At 41.3% G+C, this 14,502-nt stretch overlaps 1 long non-coding RNA gene across 2 annotated transcripts in view; it reads left to right on the plus strand.

Moving 5' to 3' along the window:
* Window positions 1–12,720, plus strand: part of LOC106731725 (uncharacterized) — a 75,705-nt gene extending 62,985 nt beyond the window's left edge. For both annotated transcript variants that reach the window (XR_003088616.3, XR_016350050.1), the window contains 2 exons: window positions 6,873–7,003; window positions 8,301–12,720. This is a non-coding gene — a long non-coding RNA (uncharacterized LOC106731725). The remainder of the gene's footprint in view (window positions 1–6,872; window positions 7,004–8,300) is intronic.
* The last annotated feature ends 1,782 nt before the right edge of the window (window positions 12,721–14,502 follow it).

The raw sequence follows: 14,502 nt of genomic DNA on the forward strand, positions 1-14,502 counted from the left end.
ATTCTTAAATCTTGGGTTGAGAGCTGTAGCAATTTTTATAAATCTCTCATTGGTACCTTTTTTTGGTCAAATCTGCTATGAAAGTGTTCTTAAAACAAACACATGCTAGGTCATCATCCAAGACTGTTATAACATTAAATATATGGCAGAATGTGGATGAAACTGGACAGGAGACATACAATTCTCTCTCAAAGAGTTCTGTCACAAATTTAATTCACACATTTTTTTTACAAGACTCATCAACATGGAAGCATGTCCTCTGGAATGGTGGCCAAAGCATGAAGGGGCATGCATATGTTTAGCATATCTGGCATGTAAATGCCTTGCAATACTAGCTACAAGAGTGCCAAGTGAACATCTGTTCCTACTTTCAGGTGACATTGTCAATAAGAAGCAGGAAGCTTTATCTCTTGTAAATGTGAACAAACTTGTTTGTCTTAACAATTGGCTGAACAAAAAGCAGAACTTAGTGGACTTGTAGGGTATAAAGTTTTACACTGTTTTTTTTCAGAGTGCAGTTTTGTAATAAAAACAATCTACATTTGTAAGTTACATTTTCACGATAAAGAGACTGTACTATAGTACTTGTATGAGATGATTTGAAAAATACTATTTATTGATCATTTTTACAATGCAAGTATTTGTAATCAAAATATAAAGTGAGCACTATATGTTTTGTATTCTGTCTTGTAATAGAAGTCAATATATTTGAAAATGTAGAAAAATATAAAAAATATTTAATACATTCCAATTGATATTCTATTGTGTAATTGTGTAATTAATTGTGATTAATTTTTTTAATTGTGATGTTCATTGACGGCCCTAATTTTTATCCCAAATTAAACTGATCAGGAGGTTCAAATTATGCCAATGAGATGAGTGTGTGTTTTATTTTTAAATTCTTAGTGTATTTCATCACTTCCTGGTTTGGTTCACTCCCATCTGTACCTCCTATTCTGTGTGTTCACAGATGGGTAAGTACTAAAATATCTAGAGAAAATATTGCTGCTTGCGTGGAACTAAGATATAGCAGAAATTTTGACAAAGTCTGTTTGAGATGTATGATTACAATTAGTATGGGTATGTCTACACTACAACATTAATTCGAACTAACTTAGTTCGAATTAGTTAATCAATTAATTAATTAATTAATTAATTAAATTCGAACTAACGGAGCGCTAGTGTAGCGCCTATGAAAGTTAGTTCGAACTAACGTCCGTTAGTTCGAACTAACTTTGTAGTGTAGACATACCCATATTAAAGTAGTACCCAGAGCCCTCAATCAGGATGCATTATGTTAGCTGTTGAACAAAAGCACAAAGTTAGACATACAGGCAATCCCCGGGTTACGTACAAGATAGGGACTGTAGGTTTGTTCTTAAGTTGAATCTGTATGTAAGTCGGAACTGGCGTCCAGATTCAGACACTGCTGAAACTGACCGCCAGTTCTGACTTACATACAGAATCAACTTAAGAACCCCAGGCGTCCCCAAGTCAGCTGCTGCTGAAACTGATCAGCAGCTGATTCCAGGAAGCCCGGGGCAGAGCAACTCTGCCTGGGGCTTCCTGTAGTCAGCGCTGGTCAGTTTCAGCAGAAGCTGACTTGGGGACGCCTGGGGCAGAGCAGCTGGGGTGCTGCTGGGTTGCTCCAGTAGCGCCGCTCCTGGGTGCTACTGGACCAACCTAGCAGCACCCCATCTGCTCTGCCCCAGGCGTCCTGATTCAGCCGCTGCTGAAACTGACCAGCAGCGGCTGAATCAGGACCTGGGGCAGAGCAGCTGGGGTGCTGCCGGGTTGGTCCAGTAGTGCCCAGAGCGGGCGCTGCAGGACCAATCGGCAGCGCCCCAGCTGCTCTGCCCCAGAGTCCAAAACAAAAGCCTGGTCTGCTGGGGGGAGGGGGGAGCACACTAGCTGCCCCCCCCTCCCCAGCAGACCAGGGACACGGGGAGCAGAGCCTCTGAGGCTTTGCTCTGGCAAAGCCTCAGAGGCGAGGGACCCGCCGCTGCTGCCGCTTCAATCTGGGTGCCTGTGGTCTGCTGGGGACCGTCCCCAGCAGACCACAGGCTCCCGGACTGAAGCCGCAGCCGGGGGGGGGGGGGGCCCGCACCTCTGAGGCTTTGCCAGAGCAAAGCCTCAGAGGTGCGGGGAACCGCCGCTGCTGCCGCTTCAATCTGGGTGCCTGTGGTCTGCTGGGGACCGTCCCCAGCAGACCACAGGCACCCAGATTGAAGCGGCAGCAGCGGCGGTTCCCCGCGCCTCTGAGGCTTTGCTCTGGCAAAGCCTCAGAAGCGCGGGAACCCGCCCGGTGCCCCTGGTCTGCTGGAGACGGTCTCCAGCAGACCAGGGGCACCGGAGCAGCTTACGAACGGGGCTTTCTCGCCCCGACTTCCGGGGCGAGAAAGCCCCGACTTCCGGGGCGAGAAAGCCCCGTTCGTAAGTGCGGATCCGACATAAGTCGGATCCACGTAAGTCGGGGACTGCCTGTAGTCCCTGTCCTAAATAGCTTAAAATCTAAGGTCTCAATTCTGCAAACACTCATGATCATGTTTAATTTTATGTACAATGAGAAGTCCGATGGGCTTCATCATCTCAAAGCAGGGCTGGACTAAATGACATAATCTATCCTATGCTGTTTTACTTGTAATATCTAAGAATTAATAATTTGGCAATATCAAACTGGTATTTCAGAGAAAGCATGATAACTATCAAGTCTGAAGCCAGCATTGTACTTTTATAAGTTAATAACAATTACTTCTAACTTGTGCTACTGTTTTATAAGAATCTCTGAGGGGATTAATGCCAAAGAAAATATATATGTGTAGATGACAGAAAGCAGAATGAAATGTACTGATTTATAGCAACTCTTCATTAAGTTTAAAAGCATTCCAGTGTGCTGAAGACATCAAATGTAGGCAGTGGAATTTTCACACTGAAGAGGAATAGTTAAGGGCAGGAAGACAAAAAAGAAAACTATTTTAAATTGTATTCAAGGCAGAATTAATGAAAACAAGTCCCTATACAAGTTTGTTGAAGCAATATACTTTTACTGTACATATAGCATTCTCCTATTTGAAAGTAATCAAATGGATCTTATTTTGCATTAAATTTGAAGTATTGTAATGTCTTTATAGCCAACATATAAAATGTGCATAACCAGACTTCCTACAAGGCTTGATTCTATCTTATACTGGTGTAACAAGATTGAATACTACTCTGTTTAAAGCATAGCACCACCAAGCCTCAACTAGACAGAGTGCAAAACTGATTCCTAAATAACATGAGTCATCACAATGTATGTGCACATATTCTGGTATAGTGAATTTGGAATGCTTAACAAACATTGCCACGAATCACTTTTCTCAAAGGGTATGTCTACACAACAGCGTTATTTTGAAATAGTTAATCAGAAATAAGTTATTTCGAAATAATGCGTCTACACACAAAATGCATTTCGAAATAGCATTTTGCTATTTCGAAATAGCGCGTCCAAACTGAGTGGACACCGAATCAAATTTAAGGCCAGCTGGAACCAGGTCCGGCAGGGCATCAGATCAGGAGTTCTTTGTGTGGCTCCTGTCTGAGGCTATCTGAGGCCTGTGCTTAAAGGGACCCCTCCCCGCCCCCGGACAGCCAGTTCTCAGCTTTCCCTGCTTGCTTGTCTACCTCGCTGAGGGACAGCAAAACATTTTGTCTCTGCGTGTTCTGGTTGCCCTCACTTGGGACACCACAGCACTCTGCAACATGGAGCCAGAGCTGCCCCAGGCACTCTGGTGCTTCTCTTGGATGTGTTGCTGCGAACCTGGCTGCACTTTCTGCAGGCTGCCATCTGGGATGTCCATGGTGGGGAGCTGTCAGTATCCAGGAGGCCCTGCAGGAGAGCTTCCACCCTGAGGAGCACTAACAGCCTCCCTGGTCTGCCCCACTGGAGGCTTGTGCCTCATTCCTCCCTCACGTCCTTCCACTTACCCCTCTGTAACCCTCCTTCCTGATGTAAAATAAAATACACGAATTTTCATGAACACAAACTCTCTTTATTTAACAAAACTGGGGGGAGGGGGGAATAAAACTCTGGTGAGACTGGGGAAAGGAGGTGGGAAAGGGGAGAAGAGAGGGTGGGATTGGAGAGGGGAAAACCTGGGAGGAGGGAGCTGGAAGGGGGAAGCAAGGGGAAGAAGGGGGAGGAGAAGCTCAGGGCTCAGAATTGGGGGTCTCGCTGGACCAACTTGATTTTCATGCAAACCTGCTCCTGGGTTCACATGTGGCCTTTGGTGGCCAGGCTGGCAGCTATCCTATCATAGACAGCCATGTTCCTCCATCTAGTGAGGAAATCATGGACATTGGGGGCATCCCTCCCAAACCTGAATAAGATCCATGATCTCCACCCTGGACCCCGTCTTCTCTGGGCCCTGGCAGACTCCTGGGAGCTGGCAGCCTGCTCCTGGGGAGCGGTGGAGGGTCTGGCTGCCAGTGGCTTGCTGGCTCATGTTTTGGGGCCACTGGTCAGGGGCAGTGACTGCTGGCTCTGGGCTGGCAGGCCTGGAGCTGGCACAGGCGCTCTGGCCAGAGTCAATCCCTTTAAGGGCTCTGGGGAGGGGGGAGGGAGAGGAGTGTTCTTGGTTGAGTCTGGAGAGCACCCTGGGAAGGCTGGAGCACAGCACTTATTTCGAAATAGCTATTTCAAATTTGGCATTATTCCTCGTGGAATGAGGTTTACCAAATTCGAAATAAGCACTCCGCTATTTCAAATTAATTTCAAAATAGCGGTTTGGCTGTGTAGACACTAGTAAAGTTATTTTGCAGTAATGGCTGTTATTTTGAAATAACTTTGCAGTGTAGACATACCCAAAGAAAATAATATGCATCAGAATTTGGCTGCTAAGAGGCATAATGGACGAAATGCCAGAAAGAAGTTAGATCATAGTTATTTGGAAGCTTTTCAGAATAGGAACTCTGTTTCCTGGTACTTAGCATACTATCAACACTGAGCAAATATTTTTAAAAAAAATCTGATCTTTAGCTTTGGTCATGTAGTGTTTCAAATACTTATCTGAGGTCTAGTCTATGCTATGGACCTATATTGGTATAATTAGGTCACTCAGGGGGTATGCAAAATCCACACGCCTAGATGACGTATTTATACCAATCTAAACCCCTGTGTAGACTGCACTTTGTTTCCAGGAAACTTCTCTCATGGCTTGTACCAATCTCAGTACAAGATGAAGTTGTGAGGAGGTGCAAATCCCTTCAGGTACCTCTATACTCCAGTAATAAATTCTTCTCCCCTTCGCCTTGCACATTCATCCATTCAGAGATTAGACACTCTATTACAGGCGCAGATGACTGAGATAACTGTCTGGCAATAAATCACCTATTTTGCTTTATTTTAAGATTCTCCTCTAGGACCATGATGATTTTGGCATAAATACAAAGAGAGCAAGACTGATAGGGCTTATCTGCCAAATCACAAGTAAGCCACTTAGCTAAGATTTTGACTATCAAGTAGTGAGTACTCTCAGCAAAGTTGTTCTCGATCAGGTCATTGAGGTAAAAAGAGTTGTTGAATACATTCAAGACAATCACTGTCAACTAAGGGATTTGCCATGATCAGAAAAAGAGGCTTACTACATCCAATAAAAAATGGGTTATAAGTTATTTGCTCAATGTTATCCAGCAATAACATGTTATACTTGCATTCAGTTTTCTGTGGAATTGAATTTTTCAATTCAAAAACAAACAAATTCACTGAAAACACAAAATATTTTTGATTGACCTTAATTACTAGGAGAACCCAGAAGGACTGAAATATGAAGAAAGACCAAGAGTGCTCCATATATATAGCTTGCCTAAATGAGTGGGACTAACAGTGGTATGAAATTAAATAATAGAGCATCAGAGTAAATATAATAAGAAATAAGATAAAAAGCTTAGGATGAATATCAAGAAAAACACTCCGACAATGAGATCAATTAAACTGTGTAATAAACTCTCCATGGTAAGTGATGCAGGGTCCCATCTCTTAGGACATCTGAAACTGGATAAAGTACTAGTACAGTAGGAGGAAGACTATATGACCTGATTCATCAGTAGTTGCTATGGGTCAGACTCTGCAACTCTTATTCAGGTCGAGTTGCTGGTCCATTCATTTAAATAGGAAGTTTTATTGGTAAGTACTACTCAGTGTGATTAAAGATAGCAGAATCCAGTCCTGTACATGTATAATGATGCTGTAATATTACATTGGCAGCAAATATTTAAACACAGAGAGACATGCCTCTGATACTACAGTTGAAACTCTCTAGTCTGGCACCTTCAAGACCTGACAGGTGCCGAACCAGAGAATTTGCCAAACCACAGGAAGTCATTATTGTCTAGGAGCATTACCAACAATTCTACTGCTTACTGGGCTCTTAGCAGACATTTAGAGGTAAATTACAGCAAAATAACAGCACAGAACACTAAGAGCCAAGACTGGTGGCTGTAAACACACAATATGGGACTGCAGGAAACTGACCCACACCCACAATAAGTGGACATCCAGCTAACTAAAATCATGCTGGACCACGGATGTTGCCAGACCAAAAAGTGCCAGACTAGAGAGGTTCCACCTATGTTAGAATTTATGGTGTGTTCTTATTTTGGCTATCAAAACTTTTTCTAATATCAGTTTTAAGTATTTATAATGACCACTGATGATTTCTAAAAATTCTGTTGCTATCTTATTATATTTAAAAAACCTATACTGTGCCAATGGAAATGTTGTATGCTATTTTCTTGTTTGAATCTATTATGTTTAAATGCATTTTATTAAAAGCGATAAAGTAAAATAAATTAATGTAAAAACGATATCAATAGGGCAACTATAATTTTTTCAGATCTCAACTGGTGTCACAGATCCACTAGGAAGTCTCCAGGCAATAGAAGTACAGACTCTCATAGATGTGCAATGATTACATGATCTTACTGCTCGAGACCCTCTCTACACACTGAATGAACAAATGGAATGGTAGGAATTAGTTTCTCTTTCTCCATTGAAGATAGGTGTTTGTGTTTAACTGCCATTTAAAAGATCTCATAAAATGCATTAATTACCTAGTATTTCATAAGCCATGTTGAAAATCATGACTGCTGATTTATATACTTCAGAGGGAAGTACTTATTAATCTAATTTCCACTGTTTTAAGTCTCAGCAAGAGATTTCTATTTCCCATCTTCTTTTATCCTGGAGAACCACCAATCCCACACAACCATATTAAGTACCAATTAAGTAAAGATTTGTCATTCCAGATGAAGACCACTGAACTGGGGCCGGAGCTACATATATCCTAGCTTTCTGACAGAAATTATTTTAATTGGACTTTTCCTAACAGCTTTTAAACAAATCCTGTACTTCCAGACAAGGAAGAAATGACTCCTCAGTCAGATAATTTACCTTTTTCCTTCCCTTACCATAAATCTTAGTATGAAGATTATTAGTAACTTAAATCTTTTTTTAAGGCACCCAACTGTGACCACTCTAAGCACTGAATAACCTCATTTGTTAAGTATAAATGTCCCATTGCCAGTTGGTTTATTTTTATAAATTCATCGGGTTTTTAAGTATTTCTACAATTTAATTTCAGGCTATTTAAATATCTAATTTTATTTGGTTTTTTAAATGGTCAGATTAATTGGTCAGTAACGCTGTTTGAATCCAAAAATGTATAGATATGTTTAACACATATTATCCATGTTTGATCAGCTATAATTGTCAAGAAAAAGATGCATATCTTGAGGAGCTTTGTTGATATGCCTAAAATCCAGTGAAGTCTGATTTTGGCTGAATGACCTTTTTGTCAGAATTTTGTGTATAAGATTAAACCCACCAACAACGAATCTGAGTAAACTGTGGATAAGTTTGTTTTGGACCCTGAGTGTTTTCCTTACAGAGATATAAATTCTAGAACAGAAGGGTAAGTTTTGCAATGTCTCACTAACATGGCTGTATGGTGCCCCAGAACTTCTAGCATAGCCTGCCCAGCACTCCATGTGGTTAAGTAAACACAGCATGGGTGTTGGGGCATGTAGCCAATGCTGAGGCCAGGATGAGGCTGGGAGGAAATAAGAGCAAATTCCTCTTAAATGATCTGACAGGAAATGACAGAGTGTCGGCCTTATATAACCATGCTCTGAGAGAGTGAGAGGGCGGGAGGAGTTCTTCCTAAACACAGAGTGGTGCCAGATCTCAGTAGGTGAGGATGATGAAATAATAAAGCATTTCCCGTGTGTGTTTTTCATTAGTCCTATTTTGTTTTTCTTCCAAGTGCTGTGGAAACAGAACAGAAGCCCATGCTTCAGCCAGGACCGCAATGGCCTCCTCCCTCGGGAGTAACAGCTGCAAAAATAGGAGGGAAATCCTCAGTGGAATTGCTTCCAACACCTTTCTAATGGAAATAATGATTTGCAAAACCCAGTTTATACCTCTGCCACATAATTAGTAGCCAAAAGAGCTAAAGATTAAAAACACTGTTCTAAGTCCCAGAATCTTTGAAATTTGGCAAGATCTTAAATATTGCACTCTTGCGTTCCAAACAGGTTGCCTGTATGTGAGCATTGTAAGGAAACTCTTAGTCAGTTGAGTCAAGCCCTTGAATCAGTCAACACTTATTATATGGAAATTAACCAGTTTAATGTCAATTAGTGGAAATTTGTTAGCAAGCATACCCCGTGGGACAGTTTATTTTGAATTCCAAACACTCTTTATTGAAGCCAGCTAAGATAGTTGATGTGGTACGTTGCTCCTTTAAAAGTGGGAGCCAAATTAGTTAAGAAATAGCTAAGAAACTCAGAAAAAGATACATTGAAACATTCAACACTCACAATCCATTGCTTCAAAATATCCATTGTTGACTAGGCATAAATACCAGGAAATGAAGATCTGATTTTCTGTTTTAAGAAGGAACGGAAATATTAGATGCATATCAGTCTGTGCTGTGTTTATCAATACTGAGCTCTGGATGGGAAAGCCAGTTGTTTTAATGACAATGCTCAAAACTAGCCACATGCTCACTTTAAACATTTTCCATCTGTTGGTTCTCTGCCAACATGTTGGTAAGTATACATACTACCACATACAAACTGTGGGGGGGAAACCAGATATGAATGTGGAAACCATCATGGAGACTTAGTGAACTGAGAAAAGTCATAAAAAATAAGGGAAGCAATAAAGAGTATGATCCTGCTCTCACCAAAGTTCACTTCAAGACTAGCAGGCCCACAGCCTGTGAACAGGAAGAGCACAAGTCAAAATAGGAGAATTAATATGAGACATCCTAGTGATTAATAACATACTGATACCATGGTGACGGGTCATGTAAAGAGATAAATTTTAGTCTTCCAATAAATGATGTGGTAATGAAAACCATGGAAATATACATTTTACAGTTTAACATGAGGCTACAAAATGGAGATCTTGGCAAAAAATGTTATTCTGAATGGTAAAGGGCAACAAAAAACACCCGCCTTGCTCTTAGGGATAGGAGTGCAAGCTGGTCAGCCAGACATAAGTGGGGCTTTGGTCAAGGATGTTGAGAATCTGGAGGTTCTCCTCCCTTGCTCTACATTCTTGTTCACCTTGTCATGGTGGAAGATGTGTGAATGCCCAGCAGCCTCTGATTGGCTGTTGTGGGGCAGGAGTGTCCAACAACCAAAGAAGTGGACTTCTCATTACTTCAGGGATTTCTTTGTTCTCCTAAATCGGCAGTTCTCAAACTAATTTGGGACCCCCAAAGTCAGTTGTAATAAGGTCATCAGGACTGGTGTGAGACATACTGAGGAAGCGCAAGCTCGAGCCCCATTGTACAGGGCTGAAGCTGAAGCCTGAGACCTAGAGTCCTGGAACAAAGTTGAAACTGAAGGGCTTCAGCCCTAGGGTATGGGTAGACTGTGGGGGGTTTCAGGATACCTCCAATATCCTGATAAAATTCCACTGCGTCCAGGGAATGTGTTTGCTCTTCCGCTTTTTTTTGTGGAAAAGAAAACGCTCTCTTTCAGAAGCCCCTGTATTCCTCATTCTCAGAGGAAGAAGGAGGTATCCAAAAGAGGGTTTTTTCTGACATTTGGTTCCAGTCTAGATGGGCCAAATATTGGAAAAGCCTGTTCCAACAAAAGAATAGGAAAAAGGTACGCAGAATGTGGAATCCATTTTGCATACCTTTTTCCGACAAAAACTTGTAGTCTAGCTGTACCCGTAGATAACAGGGCTCAGGCTTTTGTAGTAAATTTTATCATCACAATGAAATTTGAGAATCTGTTACACTGACTACCATATCTGACATCCACTGTTCCTTCCACCCTGTGATTTACTTAATGTATTTAGTGCTGGATATTTTTTTTCTAGTGAGTTCAATGGCATTTTGGGGTTAGGAAGCAATTCTCCCCATGATACCAAAATTGCAGAGCATGGGTTTGCAGCATCGCCTCAGCAGCCAGAACATTATAGTTTCTTGTGTTATGCATGTTTATGTCTCAACTTTTGCAGGTACCCTCTGTGCATTGTGGCTTTTCCAATTCCTGGTTAAAAAACTGATAGCCTAAATAAACTCAGGAAGCTTTGGGTGTGGTATATTATGCAAGTCAACTGTCAGTCTCATTGAATGAGGATTGAGACTCCCCTCATCTGTACCTGTAACCCTCACACGAGAAAGGCATAGCAAGGGAATGCAGTTGAAGAAATATGTCCCTTTATTAAAGACTGAGATAGTTGGACAGCTTTCCTTCTATATAAGGCTTAAGGGGCCCTCTCATAGTATGTGTGGTGCCAGATATGGAAAATATGTACTGAACAGTTACACATGCTAAATAGTGGGGGGGTTGCTATAACTTCCCTTTTAATTCCAATTTGTTGTTTGAAATGAATAATGTTGCTGTTGAGATTTCCTCCCAAATGTTACCATTTGATTTATCCAGAACATTTTGTTCACTTCTGAGATCCAATACACTGTTTAATTCTAGATTTTATCATTCAGGTTTCCTTCATTGCAATACAGCAAACCTATGGGCTGTGTCTACATTGTCATGATTTTGTGCAAAAGCAGTTGCTTTTGCGCAAAAATATGCTGCCTGTCTACACTGGTGGGGAGTTCTTGCGCAAGAACACTGACGTTCTAATGTGTGAAATCAGTGCTTCTTGTGCAAGAACTATGATGCTCCCGCTCAGGAATAAGCCCTCTTGCGCAACTGTTCTTGTGCAAGAGGCCAGTGTAGACAGGCAACATGAATTTCTTGCGCAAGAAAGCCCGATGGCTAAAATGGCCATTGGAGCGTTCTTGTGCAAGGTAGCGTCTACACTGGCATGGATGCTTTTGCGCAAAAGCACATGACAGTGTAGACGTTCTCTTGCGCAAATCCTTTAATGCAAAAACTCTTGCGTTAAAAGTATTTGCACAAAATCTTGCTAATGTAGACGTAGCCATTGTGAGTTGATCAGACTTGAGTATAGGATATGGCATACCGCACACATCCAAAATTACACAGAGAACTTCTTCCTTTATTTACATGTCAGACTGCATTTGCTGTGCATTAGACTACACATTTTTGAACTGGCTTGATTACTTTGCAGTAATCAATTCCTGTTCACCTGGAATCTGATCTTTACATTCTATATTTATCTGATCCATATTCCCTAGCATCCAGGTGCTGCACCTTATTTTAGCTAACGCAGCCTAACTGTTTACCAATTAATATTTACAACTTAACTGTCCATTCATTTGCCCAATTATGCTCACTAAGAAATGAAGCAAGAAACTATGTTAAGCCAGGCCTACTGTTATATAATACATATAATCACATAATATTTTAGCCACACATAACTGTGTTCTGAGTACTAGTCCTGTGTGACAAGATCAATAATATGCTATCAGATTAAAAACTAAGATTGTTCACTTAATCTATATCTCCTTGCACAAGCACAACAATGTTAATGAACCCAAGTCTACAAAGGAATGGCACCTTAATAAAATAAACATGGAAAACTCCCATTGACTCCAATGCCTGGATTTCACCCCTAGACTGTTCTCTTCACTGCTCCTGCCAAACTCGCAGTAACTGATCACATAATATTGCATATGACACTCTTGTATGATTGGTGTACTTAGCAAAAGCCTTGCAACAAACAAATATTGATAATATTATCATGATTGTAGTTAAGAAATATTACCTAATTGAAGTTGCTCTTTAAAATTAAATGTTCTAAAATGGTCCAAATATTTTACATGGATTGTAATAATATTCATCTTTAAAATGTACACACATTTATTAAATGAGTCATTCAAAGTAGCACAGTACAACAATTCCAGAAGCTGACAAAGGAGGGACCACTGTCAAAATATAATGTCTTTTGTTTGATACCAATAAGAGATTCGGTAACCTATGTGATCAATGCAATTTATTCCCGGGTTCAGGCAGCGATTGTATTTACTTGAGCACAGCCTGATAAAGTTGTAATTATCTTCTTTGGAGTCTGTTGACCATCCAAGCTTCTATAATTTCACTAGTAAGGATTGATTCTAAAGGCTAACACACTACTTGCGTAAGATCATGTATATATGTGGTCATAGTTGTACTCAGTTCTCTATCACCACTGGAAAAACAATTCCATAAAACTGGCGTTTTTCCCTTTATATATGTGAAGAAAGTGGAATTTCAACAGTAATTGCATTTTAAATTAAATAATTAAATTACAATAAAAACACAGGCAAACCATGCACAGCCTTAAGACTTAACAAAAAAATTAGAACTCTCTCCAATGCATTAATTTATCTGGGAATTTATATCTGTGTACTCAAATACATGAAGTTCAAGGTAGAGTGGGAAAAGCAATTTAGATAAAAGTAACATTTCACTTCAGATTTGGAAAGATCATTCAACATGTTTTGGATAAAAGGTCTTACATGCTGACAAGCTAGAATATAGATATGCTGGATTTTGGAATACTGGGTCTATAGATACTAATCTTTTCAGGAACAGCAAAATTTTAAGGGCCTGATCTTGCAGACCATTTCATGCGTTTAAATTTGATTAAATACAAGGGAAGTTTTGACTGCAAAAGGACTCAAAAGATTTTACAACACAGAGAGCTTTGTTTTCCTGAGAGCTTCATCATCAAAATCAATGGGGCCAAAATTTCACACTTGGAATGTATGTTTTTCCAAAGCTCTTTATTTGTAGCATGTTATATAACCAGTGATCTGAGTTAAGTGCATCATTATCAACAGACAATGAAGCAATGCTGAAGCAAGTTTGGTATACTTAACATGGAGCTACTTTGCAGTTCCAGTAATTGTGGGTTGCCCCATCTTTCAGAAACTACTATGAGTCTGGTCTTGCCATCCTAAGACAAAACTCCCACTACACTCTTTGGGAGTTTTGCATTAGTAAGCATAAGCATAGTTCGACTTCTATATTTAGAGCAGTGGTCACCAACCAGTAGATTAGGATCTACTGGTAGATCTTGGAGCCTCTGACAGGTGATCCTGACTGGTTTCGCCAAGAGGCTATTAAGTGCTGGCATTTCAGCTGCCCCTTTCCTGACCGCTTCGCACCTCCTGCCCTTTGCCTTGGAGTTGTTCCTCTCGGGATTCCCCAGCTTGCTGGGCAGGGCAGGGGAGGGAAGGGGAGTGCTGACATCAGGGTGCCCCCTCCCCCTTTGTATCTTATCTGCACAGAACAGAGCAGGGGGCACAACAGGGCTTGAGATGGAGGGAGTTGTTAGCTGCTTTTGGGAGTGATGCAGGGCCAGGGCAGGAGTGAGCCTGCTTTAGGCCCACTGTGCCATCACCCAGGAGTCACCTGAGCTAAGTAGGGCTCAGTTGGAGCCCACATCCTGAAACCCTACCCCAGTCATGGATCCCCTCCTGCACCCCAAACCCCTGCCCTATTCCTGAGCACCCCTGCTTCCACATGCGCTTCCAGGCTACGTCTAGACTGCAGGATTCTTTCGGAAGAAGTTTTTCCAGAAGAGAGATTCTGAAAAATGTCTTCCGAAAGAGCATGTACACACAGACAAAGCACATTGAAAAAGCGATCTGCTTTTTCGAAAGATAGCGTCCACACTGAATGGACGTGATCTCGCATTTAAGCTGTGATTACTATGGGCAAAGTAACCACCAGGGCAGCTGTGCTATTTGCTCTTTCCTCTTCTTTCGAAAGAACTTCCCTTCTCACATGCCTTTTTCTGAAAGAACTCTTTTGGAAAAAGGCTTCTTCCTCATAGAAAGAGGTTTACCAATGTTGGAATAACCCCTCTGTTCTTTTGATTTTTTTTTTCTCAAAAGAATGAGGTTGTAGTGTGGACATAAGTGAAGTTTTTCAGAAAAACAGACATTTTTCTGAAAAACTCTGCAGTTTAGATATACCCCCAGACCCTGCACCTGGAACCCCCTCCAGTACCCCAACTGTCTGCCACAAGCTCAGCTCAGAGCCCCTCACACTCTCAATCCCTTAATCCAAGACCAGAGCCTGCACCAC

Source organism: Pelodiscus sinensis, chromosome 7 (genome assembly GCF_052426305.1).
Source record: "Pelodiscus sinensis isolate ZL-2025 chromosome 7, ASM5242630v1, whole genome shotgun sequence".
In the NCBI taxonomy this organism is placed as follows: domain Eukaryota; kingdom Metazoa; phylum Chordata; order Testudines; family Trionychidae; genus Pelodiscus; species Pelodiscus sinensis.